The 26,280-nt window shown below is 38.0% G+C and overlaps 1 long non-coding RNA gene across 1 annotated transcript in view; it reads left to right on the top strand.

Moving 5' to 3' along the window:
• Window positions 1-26,280, top strand: part of LOC138736805 (uncharacterized) — a 46,726-nt gene that overhangs the window by 9,011 nt on the left and 11,435 nt on the right. Inside the window, exons 2-3 of the long non-coding RNA XR_011340592.1 lie at window positions 11,289-12,542; window positions 15,358-15,630. This is a non-coding gene — a long non-coding RNA (uncharacterized lncRNA). The remainder of the gene's footprint in view (window positions 1-11,288; window positions 12,543-15,357; window positions 15,631-26,280) is intronic.

The raw sequence follows: 26,280 nt of genomic DNA, 5'->3' as shown, positions 1-26,280 counted from the left end.
TTTGGAACTTTTAATGTTCAAGGATTAAATAATCCAATTAAGCAAAAGCAAGTTTTAGCTTATATTAAGAAAATGAAAATTGATATTGCTTTTTAACAAGAAACACATTTGACTGAAAAAGAACATATGAAATTGAAAAGAGATTAGGTTGGTCATGTTTTTTTTTCTTCATTTAACTCTAAGGCAAAAGGTGTAGCAATTTTAGTTCATAAAAATTTATCTTTTGAGTTACAGACTGGGAGGGTTTTAAAAGTGGATTGTAAAATGTTTAATGAACTTTGAACTTTATTTGATATCTATGCACCTAATGTGGATGATGAATGTTTTATTTCAGGCGCCTTTTTGTTATTAAGTCAAGCTAATGAAAATATTCTAGTTGGGGGTGATTTTAATTGCGTTTTAAATCCATTAATGGATAAATCCCTAAAATGTATTAGAAAATCAAAAAAATGGTGATACAAATAGGGGCTTTAATGAAAAACTCAAATTTTGCAGATATTTGGAGAAGGATTAATCCTATAGAGGAAGATTTCTCTTTTTATTCTTCTAGGCATGATTCTTTTTCTAGCATAGATTTTTTTTTAATATCTGCACATTTACAGAGAAAGATATTGCAGGCAGATTATAAAAGTAAAGTAATATCTGATCATTCTTTATTATTTTTTTCTTATAAAAGTTCAGAGGTGTTAGGTCCATCTTATAGATGGAGGTTTAATGCAATGTTGTTGAAAAAACCTGAGTTTGTTGCTTTTGTTAAGAAACAGATTGATTTTTTCTTAATGGAAAATGTTAACTCTGTTCAAAGTAGATTTGTAGTATGGGATGTGTTAAAGGCTTATTTAAGAGGACAAATAATTTGTTATGCTACTAAAGTTAAGAAAGGGTATATGGCTGAAATTATTAAATTAGAAAAGCAGATTGATGAATTGGAGAAGGAATTTCAGAAGGGAGTAACAAGATCAGAAGATAGCTTTGACTAGATTGAAATTGCAATATAATACGTTACACACTTATCAATTTGAATGTTTTCTTAATCGAACGAAACAATGATATTATGAGTGGGGTGAGAAGGCGCATAAAGTACTTGTTTGGCAGTTAAAGAAGGAGCAAACCTCGAGGGTTATTAATGCTGTTAAAAAAGGATTCAATAGTTACCTATAAACCTCAGGAAATCAATGAACAGTTTTATTCATTTTATAAAAAATTATATACTTCTGATGGGAAACAGGATAATGGATCTATTGATTCTTTTTTATCTACATTAAAGTTACCAGCATTAGATGAAGAGGATATTATAGATTTGGAAACTCCATTCACAAATTTAGAAATTCAAACTGCTATGATGGAAATGTCTAATGGTAAGTCACCAGGAGATGATGGGTTTTCAGTGGAATTTTATAAAGTTTTTATGAAGATTTATCTTTGGTGTTTGGAGAGGTATTACAGCAAGTGACTGAACATTATGAGTTACCAGAATCTTGTTCCAGTGCTTTAATTACTGTAATTCCAAAGAAAGATAGAAATCCATTAAAAGTGACTTCATATAGACCTATTTCTTTATTGAATGTGGACTATAAAATAATAACTAAATTGTTAGCAAATTGGCTTGCTAAATATTTACCTAAATTGATATATGTAGATCAAACAGGTTTTATTAAAAATAGATATGCTTCAGATAATATTCTTCAACTAATTAGTTTGATCAATGCATACCAACGGCAGCCCAACCATCCAATGGCGGTTGTACTTGATATGGAAAAAGCTTTTGATAGGGTCGAATGGAATTTTTTAATTTAAGTTCTTGGAAAAGTTTAAATTTGGCCCCTTTTTTATTGGCTGAGTTAAAGATTTATACACAAACACAACTGCTAGAGTGGTGACAAATGGACAGATTTTGACATTATTTAAATTAACGCATTCTATTCGACAGTGTTGTCCATTGTCACCAGCTCTATTTGCGTTGGTCATTGAACCATTAGCTCAATTAATATGGCAAAATGAGCAGATACAAGGGATGAGAGGTTTGGATGAAGAGTATAAGATTAATTTATTTGCAGATGATGTTTTAATATACTTTACAAATCTGTAATTATATTATATAATTTAGATATCACACCTTTTGGAGGGAATTTTGAATATAGTACATCCTCTAAAACAGTCGTAGTCTCCCGATTGGGAAAAGAGGGTAAAGTCGAAATTAAGAAACTCCTAATCTGCAAATATCGAAAGAAATGAGATCGAGGTAAATCATATTTCATGGATAATTGTTCAAATGACATGAAAGAGTTATCCAAGAATAAATCCGAAAAGCATGTTATACCTTTAACTTTCCAGAGTAAATAAGCTTGATCAATTAGAGAGGGATGAAAAAGGAAATTTAGTACAATAGGAGTTTCCAAGATAAAATGACTTAGGCCAAAAAATCTCCGGAGTTGAAACCATATACGCAGTGTATGTTTAGCCATTGGATTATCAATTTGTTTATATAATTTAGTAAGAGTAAAAGGGAGAGCAGCTCCCAAAATAGAGCTAATTGAAAAATTTTGTATCGGTTTAATTTCTAAATTTACCCAATGGGGATTTAGAGATAATTCTGAATAATTCAACCAATACCTTAAGTAACTAATATTAATTGCCCAGTAATAAATTCTAAATTTGGGTAATGCCAACCCTCCCTCTAGTTTAGATTTCTGTAAATATTTTTTCCCCAATCTAGGATTCTTGTTTTGCCAGATATACGAGGACAATTTAGAATCGACCTTATCAAAAAAAGATTTAGGAACAAAAATAGGTATAGCTTGGAATATATATAAAAATTTAGGTAAGATCATCATCTTAATAGCATTAATTCGGCCTATCATGGATAGGGATAATGGTGACCAATTGGTAAGTAAACTGCCGATCAGGTCCAATAGAGGGAAAAAATTAGTCCTAAACAAATCTTTATGTTTTTTAGTAATCTTAATCCCTAAATATATAAAATGGTCTCTAGCTATTTTAAAAGGTAAACTATCATAAATAGGGACCCATCCATTAAAAGGGAATAATTCACTTTTATTTAAATTCAGTTTATATCCCGAAAAATTACTAAATTGGGCTAATAAAGATAAAACTGCAGGAATAGAATTTTCAGGATTGGAAATATATAACAATAAATCATCTGCATATAGTGATACTTTATGAATATCCTTGCAACGAATAATACCAGTAATATTGGGTGCTTCTCTGATAGCAATTGCCAAAGGTTCTAAAGCTAAGTTAAATAATAAAGGGCTAAGGGGGCACCCTTGCCTGGTGCCCTGAAATAATCGAAAATATGGCGATCTTTGGGTATTAGTAAAAACCGAGGCAACTGGGGAATTATAAAGAAGTTTAATCCAAGATATAAATATTGGACTAAAATTAAATTTTTCAAGAACTGTAAATAAATAAGGCCATTCTACTCTATCGAAGGCCTTCTCAGCATCTAGTGAAATAACACATTCTGAAGACTTATGTGAAGGAGTGTAAATAATATTCATCAATCTTCTAATATTAAAGGAGGAATAACAATTTTTAATGAATCCAGTCTGGTCTTCAGAGATAATATATGGTAATATCTTCTCTAGCCTTGTCGCTAGAATTTTAGAGAAGATCTTAGAATCAACATTCAACAAAGAAATAGGTCTATAAGAAGAACATTCGGTCGGGTCTTTATTTTTTTTCAAGATTAGAGAAATCGTAGCTCTGTAAAATGATTGTGGTAGTTTACCCAATGTGATAGATTCATCAAACATCTTAATCAGCCAGGGAGAGAGAGTAGAAGAAAAAGCTTTATAAAATTCCACAGAATATCCATCGGGACCTGGTGCTTTCCCCGAGTTCAGTGAGAAAATAGTATTATTGATCTCCGAATCTGTAATAGGTTTACTTAATTCTAAGTTATCTTGAGGTAATACTTTTGGGAATTTCAAATGTTCTAAAAAATTAAACATATTACTAAAGTCTTGAGGGGATTCTGTACTATATAAGGATGTATAAAAATTTTGGAAAGATTGATTTATCTCTTCCTGGTTAACAGTCAGTTCTCCATTCTGTTTGCGAATCTCCACAATTTGGCGTCTAGCTGAAATATTCTTCAGATGATTAGCCAACAGTTTACCCGATTTCTCACTATGCACATAAAAATCAGATTTATATCTAATTAGCTGGTTTTCAATCGAAGATGTAAGTAACAAATTATATTCCATCTGCAGTTCAATTCTTTGTTTGTAAAGTTCTTCAGTAGGATCAGTCACATATTTCTTATCAATGTCTTTAATCTTCTCAACCAATAGATGAATCTTGTTTTTGATGCATTTCTTCAAAGCTACTGAGTAAGAAATAATTTGACCACGAATATAAGCCTTGAATGTATCCCACAATATTCCATAAGAAATTTCCATAGTGTAATTTGTTGAAAAGAAAAAGTTAATTTGTTCTTTCATAAATTTAACAAAGTCTAAATCTTGCAATAATGTAACATCAAAACGCCAGTGCTTAATAGTAGAAATAGAGTCTTTGAATTTAAGAGAGAGTTGTAATGGAGAGTGATCCGAAATGGCTATAATGTCATACTTACAAGCAGTTACAAGTGGAATAAAACGTGAATCAATAAAAAAGTGATCAATTCTCGAGTATGAATGGTATACATGAGAAAAAAAGGAAAACTCTTTATCTGTCGGGTGAAGAAATCTCCAAATATCAACAGCTCCAGAGTTAGTAAGGAAAGAGTTAATATATGTAGCCGATTTATTCGGTAGGAGCTGTGAAGGATTCGACCTATCTAGCAGGGGATTCAGACAACAGTTAGAATCCCCACCCATTATTAAATGATATTCATTTAGATTGGGTGAAATAGTAAACAAAGATCTAAAAAACTCAGGGTGATCTACATTCGGGGCATAAACATTAACCATGACAACCTTAATATTGAATAATAACCCAGTAACCAATAAAAATCTGCCGTTAGGGTCTACAGTGATGTCATGTTGAACAAATGTAATAGAGGGATCAATAAAAATAGATACACCTCGAGTCTTAGAGCATGAGTTGGCATGAAATTGTGGGCCTTTCCAAGATTTAAAAAAATGCAGATTATCCTCCTTCCTCACATGAGTCTCCTGTAAAAAAATAATCTGTGCTTTCAGTCTCTGGAATACTTTAAAGACCTTCCTCCTTTTAAACATGTTGTTTAGACCATTAGCATTCCAAGAGACAAAATTAATGTTTTGATCCATTACTTAGGTCAACCCTCCAGTATATAAAGGGTTAACCAAAGCAGGGACCCATGCGCCCGGAAGAAGAATTAAGATATAAGGAAGGACTGGAAATGATGACGTGTCAGCCATATCTGTAGTTCTAAAAGAAAAATCAAGAAAAAACAAAAGAAAATGAAACATAAGAACCCCTGAAGGAAAAACAAAACCCACCCCCCACCCACAAAGCCCCCCATCTGACCAGAGAGTGATCAGAGAAAAAAGAAGAGATAATACTAAACCTACCCCCATGTCTTCAGACGGCAGCTCCTAATATTAAGATAAGATCCACCACCTAAACTTATAAAAAGGATAACTCAAGCTAAAATCAAATACTAAATATTGAAAGAAAAATATTTAAAAAGAAATAAAAGAAAAATCGTAATTGTGTAGTACCTACTGATAAAACAAAGTCATAAAGAGTTAAATCATTTTAAAATTAGTTTATGAAGAAAGACAAAGAGAAAATGGCGAATGTAAAAAAAAAACCATGAAAAGTTTTAATAAACAAAAGATAAAAAATTGCCATTTTCAGTAATTCAGAAATAAAATAGTAAAGAATATAATCATATTATTAGTATAGATTAATATAAAATTAAACATACACTTATATATTTAAAAAAAAAATTTCTCACAGAGGAGAAAGAAAATATATAAAAATGTGTTAAAGATGAACAGGATAATTAGAGCTATAATGATCTATTACTTTTCGAATGGTCAGAAATCAGAATCTGACTATTAACCTGAAAAAGACCAATATCTACCGCATTTTTTATCGGTCACTCGGGCTGAGAGGTCGCGCTAGACGGGAAATTAGCCGACAGGTAGTTCCGTGCTGCAGACACGGAGTCGAATATTTGACGAGCTTGGTTCTCCGGAGAAATTCTAAGCCTCGCAGGATACAGGAGCGCAGGTTTCAGTTTCTTCTCAAAACATTCGGACATCAGATCTTTAAGCAGTCTTCGAGCGCGTACTACCTCCGGACTAAAATCTTCATAGGCTCTTAGACTAAAGCCACGAACAGTCACATTTCCAAGTCTTCTGGCTGCACGAATCAATCTATCCTTTGTACTCATGTAATGCATACGGACCATCACCACTCTGGGTTTGGAAGCTTCAGCATTTTGGTTCCAGATACGATGTACTCTATCAAGTAGCGGTGGATCAGCAGGGAATTCGGATGGGTATGCTTCTTTTAAAAGCTCGGCAAAAAACGTCAGGAGATCTCCTTTCTCAATGCCTTCAGGAATTCCAACCAAACGAATATTTTGTCTTCTGGAACGGTTCTCTGAATCAATGCTTTTCAGCTGGAGTGCTTCTAGTTGTTTAATTGCTTTGGAAAGTTTCTGTTCGACCTCAGTCAGTCTAATCTCTTTTTGTTGAACTTCAGTTTGAAGAGCTGCAATTAAGGTATGTTGTTTTTTGGTTTCAGCTTCTGAGGCAATTAAAGCTGTACGAAGTTCAGCTAGGTCTTTTTGCGACAAACATCTTTGAATTCATCACGAAAGAATTTTAAAAAGTCAGTGAAGGTCATCTCACTTAGTTTAATGTCTGGTTGTTTCTTCTCTCGGCCGTTACCTTCTTCTTCCCGGGTTTTAGCTCGTGTAGCTTTTCCTTCAGTCATTTCTTCAAAATTTTCAGACTCAAGTATAATTAGAGAAATAATAAAGATCTTTCTGACTTCTGTGAAGTTAGTTCAAAGGTGGATACAGGTTAAAAATAGTATATTTTATGGAGCAAAAACCAAAACGTGTTCACTCCATGAGCACCTCCTGGAGACTCCATACTTTACAAATCTGGAACAATGTTTGCTGCATTTACGGGTATGTTTATTGCAGTATGGATCATTATCTGGATAGAAAATAAATTGGGATAAAAGTGAAATTTTACCGGTAGGTGAAGGAGATTATTCAGTTTATAAAAATGTTATTAATTTGAAATAGACATAAAATTAAATATTTAGGAATAATTGTGAATACTGAGTATCAATCTTTATATAAATTAAATTATGTTCCATTGTTGAAAAAGATAAAAGCAGATTTAATTAAGTGGAAAGACCTTCCATTAACTTTAATTGGCCGGTTTAATTGTATTAAAATGAATATTTTTTCATGTATTCAATATTTGTTTCAATCAATACCATGTTTTCTTACAAGGAACTTTTTTCAGGATTTAAATAAAGCTACTAGGGAATTTTTATGGAAAGGTAAATTACCAAGGGTAGCATTAAGTAAGCTCAGTTGGAAATATGCATTAGGTGGATTGCAATGACCTCATTATCAGAATTATTATGACGCAGCCCAACTTAAATTTATTAGTGGTTTGATGGATCTGGATCAATCTCCAAGTTGGGCTAAAGTTGAGATGGTGAGTATTTCTGAAACTGCAGTACATCAATTTATATTTTGGTGGAATATAGATTTATTATGGGAGTATGATGTGGCGATATTAAATCATTTATTGATGTTATCAACAAAAAAGAATAGGACTATAGGATCAAAAGGTAAATTATCTATTTTAATGCCATCATATAATAATCAATTTATTCTTTTTTCATTGTTTAATAGTCATTTAAAGAATTGGGATTTTAAGAATATAAAAATATTGCAGGATTGTTTTGTGGAAGGTCAATTTCTTTCTTTTATTCAATTGATATTGCTGAAGCTTTATTTATTTATTATCAACTTTGGTCACTGGTAAAAAAAAATGTATGGGAGAGAGATGGAGTATTGTCGGAGTTTGAGTCTTTGATTTCTTCTATGCCTAAAAAGGGTTATATTTCTGTTATGTATCAAGTATTACAAGATAATATAGGAGAAATCTAAGTTTAAATGGGAAAATGATTTAACTTTTGTTTTTTCCTGAAGATTACTGGATGGATATGTGTCATGATAGTGATACTAGATTGACGAATGTACGATATGGAATGGTTCATTATAATTTTTTGCATCAGTTATATTTAACTCCTGAGAAATTGAAAAAATTATGGCCTTAGTAATTCAGTTTCCTGTTTTAGATGTGGTACATGTGTTGGAACTTTTTTACATGCTGTTTGGTCTTGTATGTATGTACAACCATTTTGGGAAGAAATTAAGTCAATTTTGGAAAAATTGTATAAGATTAAGTTACCATTAGATCCATCTTTTTTTTTTACTGGGTTATGTGATTCCTTTAAAGCGATTGGGGTTGGATAAATTTCAAATCGCATTTGTATATTTAGCATTGTCTGTAGCTTGAAAATGTGTAGCAAATACATGGATGGATAAGACAGTGATTAGTATAATGTGATGGCATAAAAAATGAAAGCTTGTATTGTTATGGATAAAATTATTTATGTTTTGCATGATAATTATTAATTTTTTGTTAATAAGTGTCATTATATTTGGAATATATGCATTTAGAGGTACTTTGATTTATTTTATTCATTTTTTAAAAAGTTTTTATTAATATATATTTCTTTGGCTCTCCTTAAGAGAGCTGGCTGAAGGGGTGGGGGTTGTTTTTTTTTGTTTGATTTTTTCTTTTTATTTTCATGTATATATATCTATATATATGTATATAGAATATATATATATATATATATATATATATATGTATATAGATATATATATATATATATATATATATATATATATATGTATGTATGTATAAATTTTGTTGTGAAGTGTATTTTGTATGTATACCAATAATTTTTCAATAAATAAAGTTTGGAAAAAAGATTCAATCTAACTAATAAACATTGTTCCAAACCAATTTTTTTTCCAATACTTTAAATTAAAGTATCCTATCGAATGCCTTTTCAGCATCTAATGATAAGACCATTGGCAAGTTGGACACCTCCTGAGAAATATGAATCAAACTAATTAATTTTACAATATTATCTGTAGAATAACAATTTTTAATAAATCCAGCTTGATCTAAATGAATTAAATTCTGGTAAGTAATTTGATAATCAATTTGCTCAAACCTTAGTTACAATTTTATAATCAACATTTAACAAAGAAATAGGTCTATATGATCCAGTATTTAAAGGATCTCTGTCCCTCTTAAGAATAACAGTTATAATTGCCTGAGAAAAAGAATTTGATTAAAAAAATGAACCACCATTGCTTGTTTCAATACATTCATTAACAAAGACCATTAATAAATCTTGATTTTTAAAAATAAAATTCAAATGTAAATTCATCTTCTCCAGGAGATTTCTCATTTGGCATTGATTTAAGTTCTTCTATAATTTCTCTATAATTCATTATGTTCTTGAATATTCAAAAAAGGTGGCTGAAGGTTAGCTAAAAAATTATCAATTTTAACTTCATCCTTTTGGATTTAAATGTACATAATTTCATATAAAATTCATTAAAAGCATAATTTATATCTTGGGATTTATATGTATTTTTTGAATTTTTCCTCATAACGTTAATTGTTCTAGATGTCTTTTCTGTTTTTCATTGCCATGGACTCTCTCCCCTAATTCATAATATTTTTGTCTAGTTCTTTGTAATAATTTCTCCATTTTATAAATTTGTAATGAATTATAATGCAATTTTTTTATTTATCGTTTGTATTTTTTAAGTCTCTGTTGAATTCTGCTGTAAATCTTTTTTCTAAATTTTCTATCTCCTTTTCCAATTTATCAACCTCACTCGAGAGTTTCTTAACTTTAGTCAACAAACTAATAATTTATCCACTTAAATATGCTTTTAAAGCATCCCACAAAATAAATTTACTATTAACTGAATCTATTTATTTGTAAATATTGCTCTATTTGGTCTCTTATAAAAGTTACAAAACTCTACATTTCTTAACAATAAATAATTAAATCTCCATCTATATGTAGTGTCTAATTTTTCTGAGCCTATACATGTTAATAATAAAAGAGAATGATCTGACAATATTCTATTTTTATATTCAGCAGATACTACACATCCTTGCAAATGGGACGATAATAAAAAAATCTATTCTAGAGTAAGAATCATATTGAAATGAATAAACTGAAAAATTTTTTTTTTCTTTAAGATTCAACCTTCTGCAAATATCAACTAAATTCATTTTGTTTATTAATGTTAAAATTTGTTTTGGCATTTTCGTTCTAGTTACTATTTTTGGAGATTTATCAAATAATGGGTTCAAACAAAAGTTAAAATCCCTCCAATCATTACTTTTTCATGTGCCTGAACCAAATAAAAAAAAATCTTGAATAAATTTCTCATCATCAACATTTGCCACATAAATATTCAAAAGTGTCCAAAATACCAAATAATTTTTGCAATTAATTACTAATAGTCTACCCACTGAGTCACAAACAATTGATTCTAATTTAAAAGACAATTTCTTATTAATCAAAATAGCAACACTTCTCGCTTTAGAATTGACGGAAGAAGACGTAACTTGAACAACCCAATTTCAATTTCAGACATTCCTTTTCAGTCAAATATGTTTCTTGCAAGAAAGCAATATCTACTTTGAACTTTTTAACATAAGCCAAAACTCTCTTCCTCTTAATTGGATTATTGAGCCTGTTAACATTAAACATCACAAAATTTAATTTACTTGTCATGATACTTAATATCATAAATGTTGAACTTCCGCCGCCTGCTGGGATGGGAATCCTATCCATGATTAATCTGTGAAGTAAAGTACATCTCCTTGATAAGAAATAAAGAAACCTTCAAAAAGAGAAAAATAAAATATATAAACCACCCCCCCAGAAAAAAAAACACTGACAAGCTGTGTTACCCCTCTCTATTATATGGGAAGTGACCAAGTGGCTAATGACTTTGGAAGGATAAGCAAACAAAACCACCTCCCCGAACAGAACAATTAAGTAAAAACAACAATATTTAAAAGCATTTCAAGTATCATGTGCAGCTTGTAAATCCCTATTAACTTGATCATCGTCAATTTCAGTTAATTTGTGGCATTCCATCTTCTGTGAACCATTCTTCCTCTCTTCTTGAACTGGCTTCAGTTGTTGAGGGAATTGATCTTGACTTCTCTTCTGCTTATTTTCAGGCAATGAATTAGTGAATAGAAGAGGATCATCTTCATCAGTAAAAAATTGAGTTTTATATTCACCATAAAAATCCTTGAGAGTAGCAGGGTATCTAAAAGCAAATTTATATCCTTTCTTCCACAATACAGCTTTAACAGGATTGAACTCTTTATGCTTCTTAATAATAATTTGGCTCAGATCTGCATATATAACAAAAAACACTCTGTTAATCTTGACCAACAAAAGTGTCTTATGCTTTCTTGCATTTTGAACTGCAACTCTCAAAATCATTTCTTTATCTTGATTACATAGACACCTAATTAAAATGGATCATGATGGTTGGCCAGGAAAATGCTTCTTCCTAATAGCTCTGTGTGCTCTGTCCAATTCCAAACCATTTGGAAAATAATCTCTTCCCAAAACTTCAGGAATCCAATTCTGATAAAACTGCACTGGATCTAAGCCTTCAAATTCTTCCAGCAAAATGACAATCTTAACATTATTCCTACAAATCTGATTTTCCAAAACATCAATTTTCTTTAATAAATAATTTTTTTGTACTTCCCAAGCAGTAAAAGAATCCTCCAACTTATTAACCGTATCTTTACGTTGTACCACATCTTCGTGACAATCTTGAAAATCCTCCTCAATTTTCTGAAATTTAATTTGCATATTGTCCACCTGCTTCACACATTTTGCCACATCATTCTTAATAGTCAATATTTCTCCCTTTATACCACTAAATTATTCCTTTATAGATGAAAAACCTTGACTCATTTGAATTGTCAATGTTTTCATTTTTTTCATTAAAATATCAAACTGGGTTGGAGGGTCTACATAAGTTGTAGGCCCAATTTTACTCTCAATATATTGAACAGTCTTAGATAAGGGCCTACCTGATAAATCACTGTTTTCTCTTCTTCATTGTTGGGAAGATTTCCTCTTCTTCAGCCACTCCAGTGATGTCTTCTTCCTCCTCCTCCATCAACATGGATGGCAATTCCACCTCTCTGTGAGGTCTAGGCCTCTCCCTCAGCAGTCTAGTATCACTGGCCAGCAAGAAGTCGCAAACCACCCGGTCCCCTCCCCCACCGGCAGGGAGAATTGAACCATGCATGACAGCTCCTGGGATTCAGGAGGAAGACGTCTGAATTCCAGCACCATCTTCCTCAGAGCTTCAAGGGGATGGTGTTAGAGTTACCTGGACACTAGGCAGCGACTGTCTCGTTGATATTGGTGGAAGAGGAATTGACTCCGCAGGCTCCATTTCTAAGGTAGACCCAGGTTCTTCACTACTTACTGTTTGTTTTGGGATGGGTTTTTTTTTTCCCAGTCTATTGCTTTGTTTTCCTCATAGCTGCTTTGAATAATGTTAACAATGATTCTCAAAAATCTTTGGATTGTTGATTTGTTCAGAAAAACCTTTTAGGGCCAGGTTTTGAATAGTTCTGCTGGGAGAAGTGTCTTCCCACATTTCCCACCTATGCCATCACACCACTCACCCCCAATGAAAATATTTTTGAAGGAATGATTCAGAACTATTTATCATTTTCACTGGGAACACTGGTTGATTCCTTTGTAAATATTTTAATTCGTGCCCATGGTGCTAAAATTATTAACTCAATTTTCAAATTTTCCTCAATTCATTCATTTTCAGATTTCCTCCTTTTCAACATTAATTTATTTAACATAGGTTATCCTATTTCTTCTAATGCAACCAAACTGTTGAATACTTCTTCATTCAAAAAAAAACCAGGGTCATACAGTACAGAAATCCATCCCTTGGCCACCCTGTCTGTGTGATTACCATCAAGAATTTATCCACACTTATCCTACATATTTGATATTTTTACCTCTATAGTCTATATTAAGGAAAGGGGTAGTTTTGGAAATGAAATTATAAAGAATATACTCGTTAATTTATTTTTCACTTTAGTTCCAAACATTATTACACTGGACAATCTTTTTTTTTCAAAAGGTTTGCTTCCCCTGAAATAAAATGGAGATTACGATAGATAACTTCAAGCTGAACACAAAGATAATTTCAGATTTGCTGTATAACATAGGAATTTTGGAAAAACACTGAATGAACTTTTATTGAATTGAGCAATTTAATCACATAATGAAAATCTTGCATTAGTTCAACTGACCTAAAAATGTTTTTGCCATTGATTTCCATTTGTACTCAGCATCTGATGCCTCTCGAGTCAGTGTCCAACATTAGTTGGCCAGCGTTGATGGATTCCAGTTGCCCTGATACCACTTTTTCATTGTAGCAATATCCTGGTGAAACCTTTCACTATGTTTGTCACTCACTGAACCAAGATCAACAGGGAAAACGTCCAGATGTGAATGCAGAAAATTAATTTTTAATGACATGCTGCACTTCATGGTTTTATATACTTGAAGTAGACTTAAAATATGACAGGAAATCAGAAAATCACAAAAATAAGTTATACAATATCTAAAAAATAGTATAAGAAAATCTTAAGGTGATTTTTGTGATCCCCAGCCCAGAATCCATAAAATATACCCACAAGGTTCAGGAATCAAAATCTTCATTGTCCAGTGTTATAGGCACCTCGTTCACAATCATTCAAGTTAAATCATAATATCTCAGAGGTATAATTTATAATGTGTAACATATAACATTGGTCAGCAGGAAAACACTCTTTCATCATGTCAGTTACACAGACATTTTATAATTAATTATCCAAATTGATTGTGTCTTACGCTCAGGTTTCATTTCCACCAATACCTGCTCCGTCTCCCAAAATACTTTATCAGGCCAACACAAAATATTTAACTCCTACCTCTGTTAACTTACCTTCTCCTCTGTCCAAAAAGTCAAAAACTCTTATTTAAACTTAGGAATTATTTGTACTCCTTTCATCATTGTATACTGTATTTGCTACTGAGAATGTAGTTTCTCCAATAATGGAGAGACAATACACTGACTGTATGACAATAGTCATACAGCATGAAAGGAGATCACTCAGCCTAACATAATAACTCCAACCAGTGGGCAAACACCCAGACTAATCCCATCTTCCAGCTCTTGGCCCATAGCCTTCAATACCTCGGCAATTTTTTGGCACTTCCAAAAAGCTGTCAGCCACTCTTCTTCCACCACTCTCTCCAGCAATGCATTTGAGGTATTTAACACTCTCTGGGTGAAAAAGATTCCATGTGTCTCTCCTCAAAATCTCTTGCTCTTATCTGATATCTATGTCTCTCATTTTAATCACTCCCATTAAGGGAGAAGTTACCTGCAGTTTACCCCATCTCAACTCATTTAATTTTAGATGCCTTTGAAATGTCTCTTCTTTCCCTCTTCCACTCTTGGAAAAACAGACCTCACTTTCTTTTCTCTCATCATAATTGATTCTCAGGCAACATCCAGTGAATCTGTGCTGCACCCCCTCCAGTGCTATCACATATTTTCCTTTGTGTGATGACCAGAATTACATGCAGCTCTCCAGCTGATATCTGAGCAAAGTTTTGTAAAGCTGGGACATTACCTCTCCGCTCTTGTATTCAATGCCACAACTAATGAAGGCAAACATTCATATGCCCTTTTAACCACGTTATCTGGAGTGAGATGTCTGTAGATGCTGTGGTTTTAGTAAAAAATACAGAAATATGCGAGGAACTCAGCAGGTTTCCAGATGAGGTACTGTAGAACTGACATTTCAGGCCCAAGCCCTTCTTCAAGGCATTCACCCAGCGTTTCTGTGCTTTTAACCACATTTCCTAGCTGTGCTGCCAATAAGACTTCGATTGTATCTGTACATTGAAAAAATGGTTGAATAAATAAGAATTTATTGTTCTTAAACATATGACAATAAATTCCCATTCACCCATTCATTCAAGAATCCTTGGACTGACGCAACAAAGTCCCTCTGTTCCTCATTGCTTCCTAATTTCTTACTGTTCATGGAACATGCTAGTCTCAAATGCACTTGTAAAATGCAAACCTCACATTTATCATGATTAGACTCCAGCTTCCATTCTCAACCCTTATCAACAATACATTAGAATCACCCTCCATCCTGTCAATAACTCCACCAATCTTCCTATCATCTGCAGGCTTACTGATTGTGCCTGCTGCATCTACATCCATATGTTATAAATGCCAAGGATCCCAGCACCGATCCCTGTGAAATACCACTGAGAAGAGGCACAAATCACGAATACCGGGTGTTAAGTTGACATCAGGAGCTAGGGAAGCCGTTATCTTCCAAGATTTACTACCCTGAGAAGTAATGCTGGTGAAAAATATCCGACTGATTGGTTTCCCTAAGGATTAAAGTCAACCGTGTGTTGTCTAGAAATACGGATTTGATCATCAGCAAAATCAAGGTTCTCTTTTTTATTGTCACACCATAGTACATTAAAAATAAAACATGCAAACTTTAATTTCGGGATGATCCACAACCGCTGATCATTAAGAGGTTGGAGATATGTTGAAATGGCCTGGCTTTTAATGAGAGCCCTTTGGAGAAATGCAGTTCGTGGCTGCCTGCCCTCCTGGGAAGCTCATACCCAGTGACTGAGATGCGTAGTGATGTGTATATATGTATATACAGCTGCTGCTCTGTACATAAGTGGCAGGCCCGCCCACTGATGACTCGACCCCATGTAACCCCTCTCCTTGTGACCTGGTCATAAAGGTCGACCTCCCTGCCCCCTTCTGTTCATTCGAACACATGGAGTTGGGCCGGCCAAAACCTAATGTGTGTTAAAGCCGATCGTTCCTCACTCAGTCTTTAGAGTAATTGATAGTGGGTATCAATTTAATACACATTGATTCTCCACACGGGATGGACAAGCTGCTGAGACCTGACTGCCTCAAAAATCGATCCACAGATGCCCGGAGCTGCCGAACGGTACGAGCAGTGGATCGCCTGCTTCACAAACTTCCTTGAAGTCGAAGTGGGCCTGGTGGACTCTGACAAGAAAAAACTCAAGGTCCTGCAAGCTAGAGTGGGCCACCGAGTGTACCTGACGATCCGGAGCTGCATGACCTACCCAAAGGCCATGGCTGAGCTCCATAACCTCTACCAACCCCGGGTGAATGAAGTGTACTCACGGTATCGACTGGCCTCAAGACAGCAACTCGGTGAGTCCATGGACGAGTTCCTCCGAGCGCTGTACAACCTGGGGAGAGACTGCTGGGGCACACCTACAGCCCCCGTGCCTGCAGCTCAGTGTGTGGAAGATCTGGTCCGAGATGCCTGCGTGGATAGAGTGAGGTCTGACTACATCCATCAGCGACTGCTTGAGGAGGTCAAGATGTCCCTGAAGAGAGCCTTCCAGCTTGCCAGGACCCTCGACTCAGCCCAACGCAATGCCATCAAGATTGCTGGTAAGAACGGGGCCTCCATGTGCAGACTGTGGATGCTGCCATGTTGAAAGCCAGCATCACAGATGGCCTCCGCATTAATGAGTCACAACCCCACGAATGACACCTGAGGTGCCACTACTGCAGCCATCTGAAGCACCCCAGATGACTCTATCCAGCCAAAGTGGCAACCTGCTTGGGGTGCAGAAAGAAAGGGCATTACCAGCATGTCTGTAGTCGTCCAAACCCTCCTGAGTGAGCAGGGTGTCACTGACATCACGTCCAGCTCCGAATGGCTTGATTGCATGCGTGACCCAGGAGTCACCACCTTACCCAGCATCTCCTCCACCTTCCTAGGTGATGTCATTTCCACCTTCCTCTTCCGATGCAACAACATGGTCAACATGGAGGCCACCATCTTACTGGTCTGGCCTCCCCTCCTACAGCGACAACAATGAATTGATCCTGGCTTCTGTGACCCTGAACCAGTGTAGACCTCATCCTATTGCCCGCTCAATGATTGAGATCGAGGTAAATGGAAAAAAGATAACCATAACCATATAACCACTTACAGCACAGAACAGGCCAGTTCGGCCCTACTAGTCCATTCCGTAACAAATTCCCACCCTCCTAGTCCCACTGACCAGCATCCGGTCCATTCCCCTCCAGTCCTCTCCTCTCCATGTAACGATCCAATCTTTCCTTAAATGTAACCAATGATTCCGCCTCGATCACGTCTGCCGGAAGCTCATTCCACATCCCTACCACCCTTTGCGTAAAGAAATTTCCCCTCATGTTCCCCTTATAATTTTCCCCTTCAATCTTAAACCATGCCCTCTAGTTTGAATCTCCCCCACTCTTAATTGAAAAAGCCTATCCACATTTACTCTGTCTGTCCCTTTTAAAATCTTAAACACTTTTATCAAGTCCCCCCTCAACCTTCTACGCTCCAGAGAAAAAAGCCCCAGACTGCACAACCTTTCCCTCTAACTCAAACCTTGAAATCCTTTCAACATTCTTGTGAATCTTCTCTGCACTCTCTCTATTTTGTTTATATCTTTCCTATAATTTGGTGACCAAAACTGTACACAGTACTCCAAATTTGGCCTCACCAATGCCTTGTACAATTTCATCATAACCTCCCTACTCTTGAATTCAATACTCCGATTTATGAAGGCCAACATTCCAAATGCCTTCTTCACCACACCATCTACCTGAGTATCAGCCTTGAGGGTACTATTGACCACAACTCCTAAATCCCTTTGTTGCTCTGCACATCTCAATAACCTACCATTTAATGCATATGATCTTACTATTTGACAGTGGGAGCACAGAGAGCTTTATCCACCTGATCACTGCCCAGAAACTCTCTCTCTCTCTCTCTCTCTCTCTCTCTCTCTCTCTCTCTCTGTCAGACCCATGAGCGGCACCATCCCTATGGCCAGAAAGAACCAATCTGTGGAGATCCGTGGGTACTGTGTAACATCGTTAATGGTGGGGGTGAATGCTATGATAACTTTCATTTACTTGTGATGCCACAGCTCTGTGCATCAATACTAATGGGCCTCGACTTCTAGAGCCAGTTTAAGAGTGTAACAATGGCGTTCAGAGGACTGCAACCTCCCATAACGATACACAACCCCCAACTCCACAATATGAATATGTCCAGAACCCTGATGGCCATGAAAACCCAGTCCCTGTCTGGTACCAGGCATGTGCGGGAGACACTCACCTATTCCAGCCCCAATCCCCATACACACACGTATTGGCCCCTACAGGGACTTGGTGCAGGCTATTGACACCCTCCCAGGCACCCACACCACATGCCTGAGACCCTCGCCTTGCCAAGCCGACCACCACGACTGCCCCCACAGACAACCAGAACCCACTCCCTATGGCATCAGCCTTGCCGACCCCCCCCCCCCCCGCCCCGCCTCAAGACACCCGATCAGCAATGGAGCCGACCAGTACACCACCGGCAGAGCTGTGCAGGTCACAGGCAGAGGAAGCTATCTGACCGGCTGAACCTCTAGGACTGGGTCTTGTTTTTTATAGAGGGGGTGAATGTAGTGATATATGTATATACTGCTGTTGCTCTGTACCTAAGTGGCTGGCCTGCCCACTGATGACTTGACCCCTATCCATGTGACCCCTATCCCTGTGACCTGGCCATAAAGGTCGACCTTCCTGCCCCCTTCCATTCATTCAAGCACATGGAGTTAGGCCAGCTCATCACTCCTCACTCAGTCTTTAGAGTCATTGATAGTGTGTATCAGATACCATCTGGTCAGAGAGAAACCAAAGTAGACAAAGTAATTTCTCTGCTAACACAGAGCCTGCACCTGAACAGATGTTGGAAAAAAGTACTCCCTCTTGGTTCAAGTACACTCTGTCCACATTGGGAGGAGGTGATCCACCTCCACTCAATATTGAAACTGCCAGTCACGTCTCCTGTCAGCACTGTTGTATTAGGTAAAAATTAACTGGATGTGCTGTTTGTTGCATTGTGACTATTCAACAAATGTTATACCTGTGGTGATATGTAATTACACCACTAGGTCACCAGGGGTCATACCAGTGACCTTGTATATAAGGCAGTCCAGAACTACAAGACCTCTTAGTGTACATATTAGTTTATTAAAGCTGTCTTATACTCGCACTGCTGGTGTGGTTATTGTCAGTACAATTAAATAAACTAATATCATAGCTACTAAGATGGAAGCTGCTTCTGCTCCAATGCGCATTCCCAACCACCTGGAGACTCTTCCTGAGGAATGGAATCCGGGGACGACTAGCACACACGTGCATCCAAGGATAGAGATGGCGAGGGCCCACTGTACTGGAATCATGGTGGAATGTGGGGAAAACCACAGAAGTAAAATAGGACAGGTAAGAAACGGCCCAGAGCCCTGTCTGCCCATGGGTTCACTGGTACAGGCACTGCAGAACTAAACTGCGGTCTCATCAGAAAGGGGCCTCTACTAGCGTGGGTGGAAGGATCTCCACAAGACGTATGTGCCACATTTGTGCAGAATTCCTGACCACTCCAGAGCCAGGGAAAGCAGACACTGCTATCGTCACTACCCCAGCAGCAGTTTCCACAGTACCACGGAGACCTGAGGCTATGGCTGCAAATGTCCCAAAGCCAGAGACTCAGCCAACAGCCCCAATCACCCAGGTTACTCCTCCAGCAGACACAAGCCCCACAGAGGCTCTACCAGAAGTTCCCAGTACCCCAGGGTCTGCCCTTGCTACACCTAAGGGACCAGAGACTGCGGCTTAGCCATGTGCTGCGACCAGAAAGGCTAGAGCTCGACTCCAGAAATCCCAGAGCCGGCACACACTTTGGCCGCTGGCAGAGATGCTTTCTGAATTACGTGGAGGGTGCTAAGACATCGGATAAAGAGCTATTAATGCTGCTGTTAGCCCAGCTGGGAGACCACCCTTACTCCCTTATACAGGATGCCAGGTCCTACCAAAAGGCAATGAGCATTTTACAGAGGCATTACAGTAAGGGACATAGTGAACTCCACTCCTGGTACAGGCTCATGACCAGGTCACAACAAGTAGGGGAGTCTGCCAGAGACTTTATACTCTCTCTGAAAGACCTGGCGAGAGGCTGCAACTTTAAAGCAGTATCAGCTCAGGAGTATGTGGAGGACCTTATTAGGGACAGAATTGTTGCGGGCATATGGTCCACTGAGACAAGACATCGATTGCTGGAGAAAGGAATGGTAGGGCTAGATGAGGCAGAGACTATTGAGGAAAGTTTAGAAAGCACCAGGAAAGAATTGGAGGAGTACTCACAGGACCCTGGGGCTGAGACAAACGTCACACTGCTGGACTCTCTAGCCCCAGGAAAAGAAAAGTTTGCTGCCTCACAGGAATTCACAGCAGCAGCAGCACCTTGAGGGTCCCAAGTGCTTTTTCTGTGAACAAAGAAAACACTCCAGAGCCCTCTGCCCTGCCAGAGAAAATGTCTGTTCCAAACTGTGGAAAACGTGGGCATTGTGCAAAAATCTGCAGAAGCCCCAAGGCCACAGCCAAGGCCCATTCTCATGCTAATGAGAGGCGGGAAAGCTCTTCTTTCTCCACAGACAAACAGAAGAAGAAGAATGCCATGTGCAGCCAGCCATCTTGGACAAATGCTACAAAACAGAGGACAGTCTTCAGGAGATGAATATGACGGCGAGTACTATCGGATGGAAGGACACGCCAGAAGGATACGCATGAATCAAGCGAGTCCACACAATTTATTTGATGCCACTGTGTGCATCAAAATTAATGATGTGAGGGTAAATTGCTTAATAGATAGTGGAAGCACTGAAAGTTTTATTGACCAGGGGTTAGTCATCCGCCTTGCCCTCCCCACATGCCCAAGTGAGCACCAGATCCTGTTAGCAGCAATTTTACCGGCCAGACAAAGCCACCCTGATAAAAGCTATCAAACCTTTTGAGCGCCTCAGCCTCGATTTTAAAGGCCCACTACTGTTCAATAATAGAAATGTCTATTTCCTAAACATAAAAGATGATTATTTCCGTTTCCCCTTCGCAATCCCGTGTTCTGATGTATCAGCAGCCACTGTTATAAAATGCCTCCAACCCATCTTCAGCATATTTGGGTACCCGAACTATATATACACAGACAGGGGTGCTGCATTCATGAGCACAGAAGTACAGCAGTGCCTGCACGAGAGAGGGATTGCCACCAGCCACACTACAATTTACAATCCCAGGGGGAATGGACAAATCAAAAGGGAAAATGCCCAAATACCCAATACCCAAAAGCTCCAAAGTATACAAACAAGAAAGGAAATGTGAGTGTGTAATCAAGGACAGAACTAGGTGTGTGTCTGATTGTTGAAATGCACCTAACATTCTAATGTACATTAGCACACATTAAAGCCTGTGCCAATTTTCTGAAGAATAATCAAACAGAAATGAATATTTGTGCAATCTGTCTTGGTTTAAGTTGCCAGAGGAAACTGTAGAAGAGGGTAGCATTATAATTAAAAAGACATTTGGACAGATTCATGGGCAGGAAAAAGTTCAAATGGATATGGGCCAAGTGTAGGCAAATTGGACCAGCTCAGATAAGCAACTTGGTCAGCAAGGATGAGTAGGACCTGAGGATCTGTTTCCGTCCTGTACTTTATGACTCTAAATTGTTTTACCTGTTAATTATAATAATTTATCAAAATCAACCTGATATCCAGGCTTCTGTTTTTCCAAGCATGCTGTTAATACCTTTAAGTTCCATAAACACTACAAATGAAAAGTAATTGCTTTCTGGTTGTACAATGAAGTAAAATTTGTGGAGGGCCTTCTGTTGTTGAAATTTAATGAGGGTTGGGGGGGGGGGACTGAAGGATAAAAGGCGAATTGAGGTGTTGATAGTTAATGGATCCATTTGGAATCTTCAGGATCCAATTTGTTTCAGTCCATCATATGTGCTTGGCAAAATAACCTGAAGGTCACAACCAAGAGTATTTGCTTCATTGCTGGTCTTACTAAAGTGTGCAGTGAAGAAAACACTAGACATGTTGCAGAGAGAGGCTGGGGCTGGATGTTGGATCAAACCCTCAGATTTACACCAGGACTAATCCCCTGAGAAGTGCTGGTGATCAAAAAAAATTCCAGATTTTGGTCTCTCTAAGAATGAAAGTCTACTCTGTGTTCCCTGGAACAGGAAAAGGAAGTGCAATGGGACACAAAGCACCATTCTGAAAAGGCAATGGTTTTATATTCATTCAAATTATACTTTTGCAAATCAAATTCAGAAGATACTCTTTGCATCTTTTACAATGCAGCAAAACTCTTATTTCTTTCTTGTGGTTTTTTTTGTGGTTGAATATTGCAAGAATTAAATATATTCAAATGTTACCCATTTTATTTGACAGCAGGACCTCAGAGAGTCAACAACTAATTTGAAAAAAAAGTTGATCAATTAAAATACAATTGTTAACTATTTTAGGGCAGTAAATGTAATATGCTTACAGAGTGATTTTTTTTCTAAAAGAAGTTAAATTTTAAAACTGTATTCAAGGTATAGTGTCATATTTATTTATCCCACCATACCTGTCTCCAAAACTTAAAAAGGAAGCTTGTCTTTTCACTTTATTTTCAGTTCTGAAGAAAGATCCTTCACCTGAAATATTGACTGCTTTTCTCTAGTGATGAACCCTGACCTGCTGAAGGCTTCAGGATTCTCAATTTTCGTTTCTAGCATTTTATGTGAATTTCAAGTAGAACTTTATATCTTTAGTCCTGGAGTTTCATAAGCTTTGATTTTAGCATCTATCAGTAACCTCAAACACTCATCTTCCCCAACTTACTGAGTCAGAACAAGGATGACAAATGCAGTCAGTCAGTTGTAACAGACAATATTTACATCTGACACACTCACCACCTTATACACCAAGTCAGGGACTTGCTCCCCTGTTAATCAATCTCATCTGTAATCTCATTGTGAAACTGTGGCTCCCTCCCAAACTAACAGATAAGAGTGGGAGTTTAGGTGGTATTTATGTACCTGCACATGCAATTATGACTGGAGAAAGAAAAGCTGACTTATTTTTGTTCCCTTTCCCATCCACCTTCACACATACCCCACCCATTCTCATTCTCCTTTCTCTTTTCTTCCTTTTCCACCACTATATCCCCTTTTAGTTCCTTCTGCCTAGTCCTCCCTCCTTCCACCCCCTCAGTTCCATTTGGTCTCTCATTATGCCATCATTGTCACCTCTTATAAGATTCCGGAACTGGCAGTCATTGTCCCTATTTATCACCCACACCACATTGTATAACACGGCTTCCTTCATCTTATCCCTTTGCTTCTCCTGCATCTCTCTCCTTTTATCAGGTATTTGCCTGTGTAACTCCCTCTGTATGGCATTCTTCACCTCTCCCTGGTCTACCAATCTCCCACTGACCCTGCTCCAACCCTTCCAACCTTGACCTTTATTATACTAGTTCTCTTTTCTCTGTACTCTCGGTCCTGGTTTCTTGCCCACAACATTGACCATTTTGTTTCTCCTGCAGCTTAATATACTTGGCATGTGCCAAATAAATGACCTGGACCTTGAACATCTGGCATGTTGTCTGTTGAATAGCAAGGGCTGTACTGGGGTTTAGTTAGGATTATGTGCGTGGTCCCCTTAGGACTATTGTTAATCTTTCCCCTCTTCCCTTAAATCTGAGAATCTCAGAGATGTGTTGGTTGTGGTCAATGTTGACCTGAGCAGTAGGGCCTCATGGTGTTTGGATCATCTGGGGTAGGAGGGCTTTGAGGAGGACTGTTGCTCTTCCAACTTGAGAAACTGACTTGGTTGGTGGTTATTCTTTGAAGCTGGCAGACGGTAACATCTAAATCTTGCTGACGCCGGTAAACCAGCCCTAAGATGGCTGCAGTTGGAGTTTTTTGTAACATCTAAAAAGAATTGCAACTGGGTTTATTTGTGTTCACCATTTATTCTTTGAGATCTGATGTTTGTAGCACAGTTGTTCATTTAAAATTGAGAATGGATGATGCTACAGCCATCACCCTTCATCTAGCCCTCACTCACCTGGAAAATAAAGACTCGTATGTTTGAATGCTGTTTATTGACTTCAGTTTGGCATTCAACATGATATTACCTCAGTACCTGATAAGGAAGTTGATCCTGCTGGGTCTAAAAACCTCCCCGTGCAATTGGATTCTGATTTCCTGACGGGGAGACCTCAGGTAGTCTGGATCAGAACAGCACCTCCAAGATTGTCACTCTGAGCAAGGCCGCCACCCGCCCACCCCCCCCCCCCCCCCCCCCAGGGCTGCATGCTTAGTTCACTGCTGTTCAACCTGCTGACCCAAGATGGTGCAGCCAAACACTGCTCGAACCACATCATCAAGTTCAAGTGGTTGGCCTGATCAGTAAAGACGAGGAGGCAGCATTCAGAGACAAAGTACAGACACTAAAAATTGGTGCAGAGCCAACCATCTGTATCTGAATGTTAAAAAATACAAAAGAGACGATTGTCAACTTCAGGAGGGCCCGGAGAGATCACACTCCTCTGACCATTGATGGGTCTACTGTTGAAGTCATCAAGTTCCTCGGTGTGCATCTGAAGGACAACGTCACCTAGTCCTTTAGCACCAATTCCAAAGCCAAAAAAGCCCAACAGTGCCTCTAGTTCCAGCAAAGGCTAAGGAAAATCCCTCTCCCACCTGCCCTCCTCATTACATTCTACAGAGGATGTATTAAGAGCATCCTATGCAACTGTATCACCGCCTGTTTTGGAAGGTGTACCACCTCAGATTGAAAGACCCTGCGGAGGATAGTGAAGTCTTCAGAAAAGACCATTAAGGAACCTCTTCCTAGCATGAAGAACATTTACTACACTCAATGCAGGCAGAAAGCAATAAACAATTTAAAAGACTCCACACATCCCACATATAAACTCCTGCCCATCAGGCAGGAGGTACTGAAGCACTCAAGCCCTTGAACCCAGAGCGGGAAACAGCTTTTTCCCCCCAAGCCATCACGCTACTGAACTCCCAGATGAGGATAGTGTGCCATGGATTTCCAGTGTATACGTCTTAACACCTTAATATTTTAATATGTTAACTGCCTTCCTAACTTATATCTATGTAAATTTGCTCCATGGTCCTGGAGAAACACTATCTTGTCCCACCGTGCAAACATGGGATGAATGATAAATAATGTTGACTTGACATGAGAAGTTGTTCGTTACTGCGATCGGGAGGAACGGGTTAGGGTTTAAATAATTAATGTTCTAAGTGGGATAGTCTCTGTAGAAAGATGGCTGTGCCGGTGTATTTTGGCTGCCTGCTATCATTTAGATAGTAACCAATTTATTCCTAATTGCATGTTCAGTGCTTTGGATCAATGTGCATTGTGTTAAATGCTCTATAGAAATAAACAACTATTACTAACTACTATTGATGCTGTTCTACCCAGTGCATTCCTCTAGCAGATTGTACTTATCTAAAATACAATGGTGGTACTGCAGGAGCTGGTGCAACTGCAATGCTGCTGCTGGTACGAACCCGGAAGAGCAGGAAACAACGACACAGGGCTGCTCCGCACGATCCTACTGTGATACAGTCATACAGGGTTCAAACAGCTTTTTAAAGAAGCTGATCTTTTTCTATCCTGCAGCAATGATGTCTGTGCCCAATATGTCAGTGCCAATGCTTGGCAGCATAACTCGAGGGGGTTCAGACTCCAGGGGAGCAGCAGACTGACGCAGGGCCCCAGAAGCGGGAAGAATACCTTCTGTGGAGCAGGCAAAGCATGGAGGACAATGAGACAGGCTGTGGGCTGCTGGCAACTTGCAGTTGAAGGACCCACAGAGGCTGTGGGCTGCTGGAGACTGGCTCATGGGAACCAGGTATTCAAACTGGGATTTGAGAGGGTGCTGAGGGCAGGAAGGGCTCCCAAAGGGCCTTGAGTGGTGAAGGCTTCCTGATTGTATAGGTTTGGACCTGGAACTCGGGTTGTCAATGGATTGAACAAGAGTCTGTGCAGCTGCAGAGGCTGAGGGAGTACTGGAGACAAATCCACGGACACTTGTTGTCTCTGAAGGAATTCTCTTTTTCTTCTCTTTCGTCCATTGTTTGGGGTGAAACACGATTGGCTGCAGATGCTGTGATTGTAGTAAAAACATCA

Source organism: Narcine bancroftii, chromosome 6, assembly GCF_036971445.1.
Source record: "Narcine bancroftii isolate sNarBan1 chromosome 6, sNarBan1.hap1, whole genome shotgun sequence".
NCBI lineage: Eukaryota > Metazoa > Chordata > Chondrichthyes > Torpediniformes > Narcinidae > Narcine > Narcine bancroftii.
The sequence above is the reverse complement of the archived record's forward strand: the minus strand, read 5'-3'. Positions and strand labels throughout refer to the sequence as shown.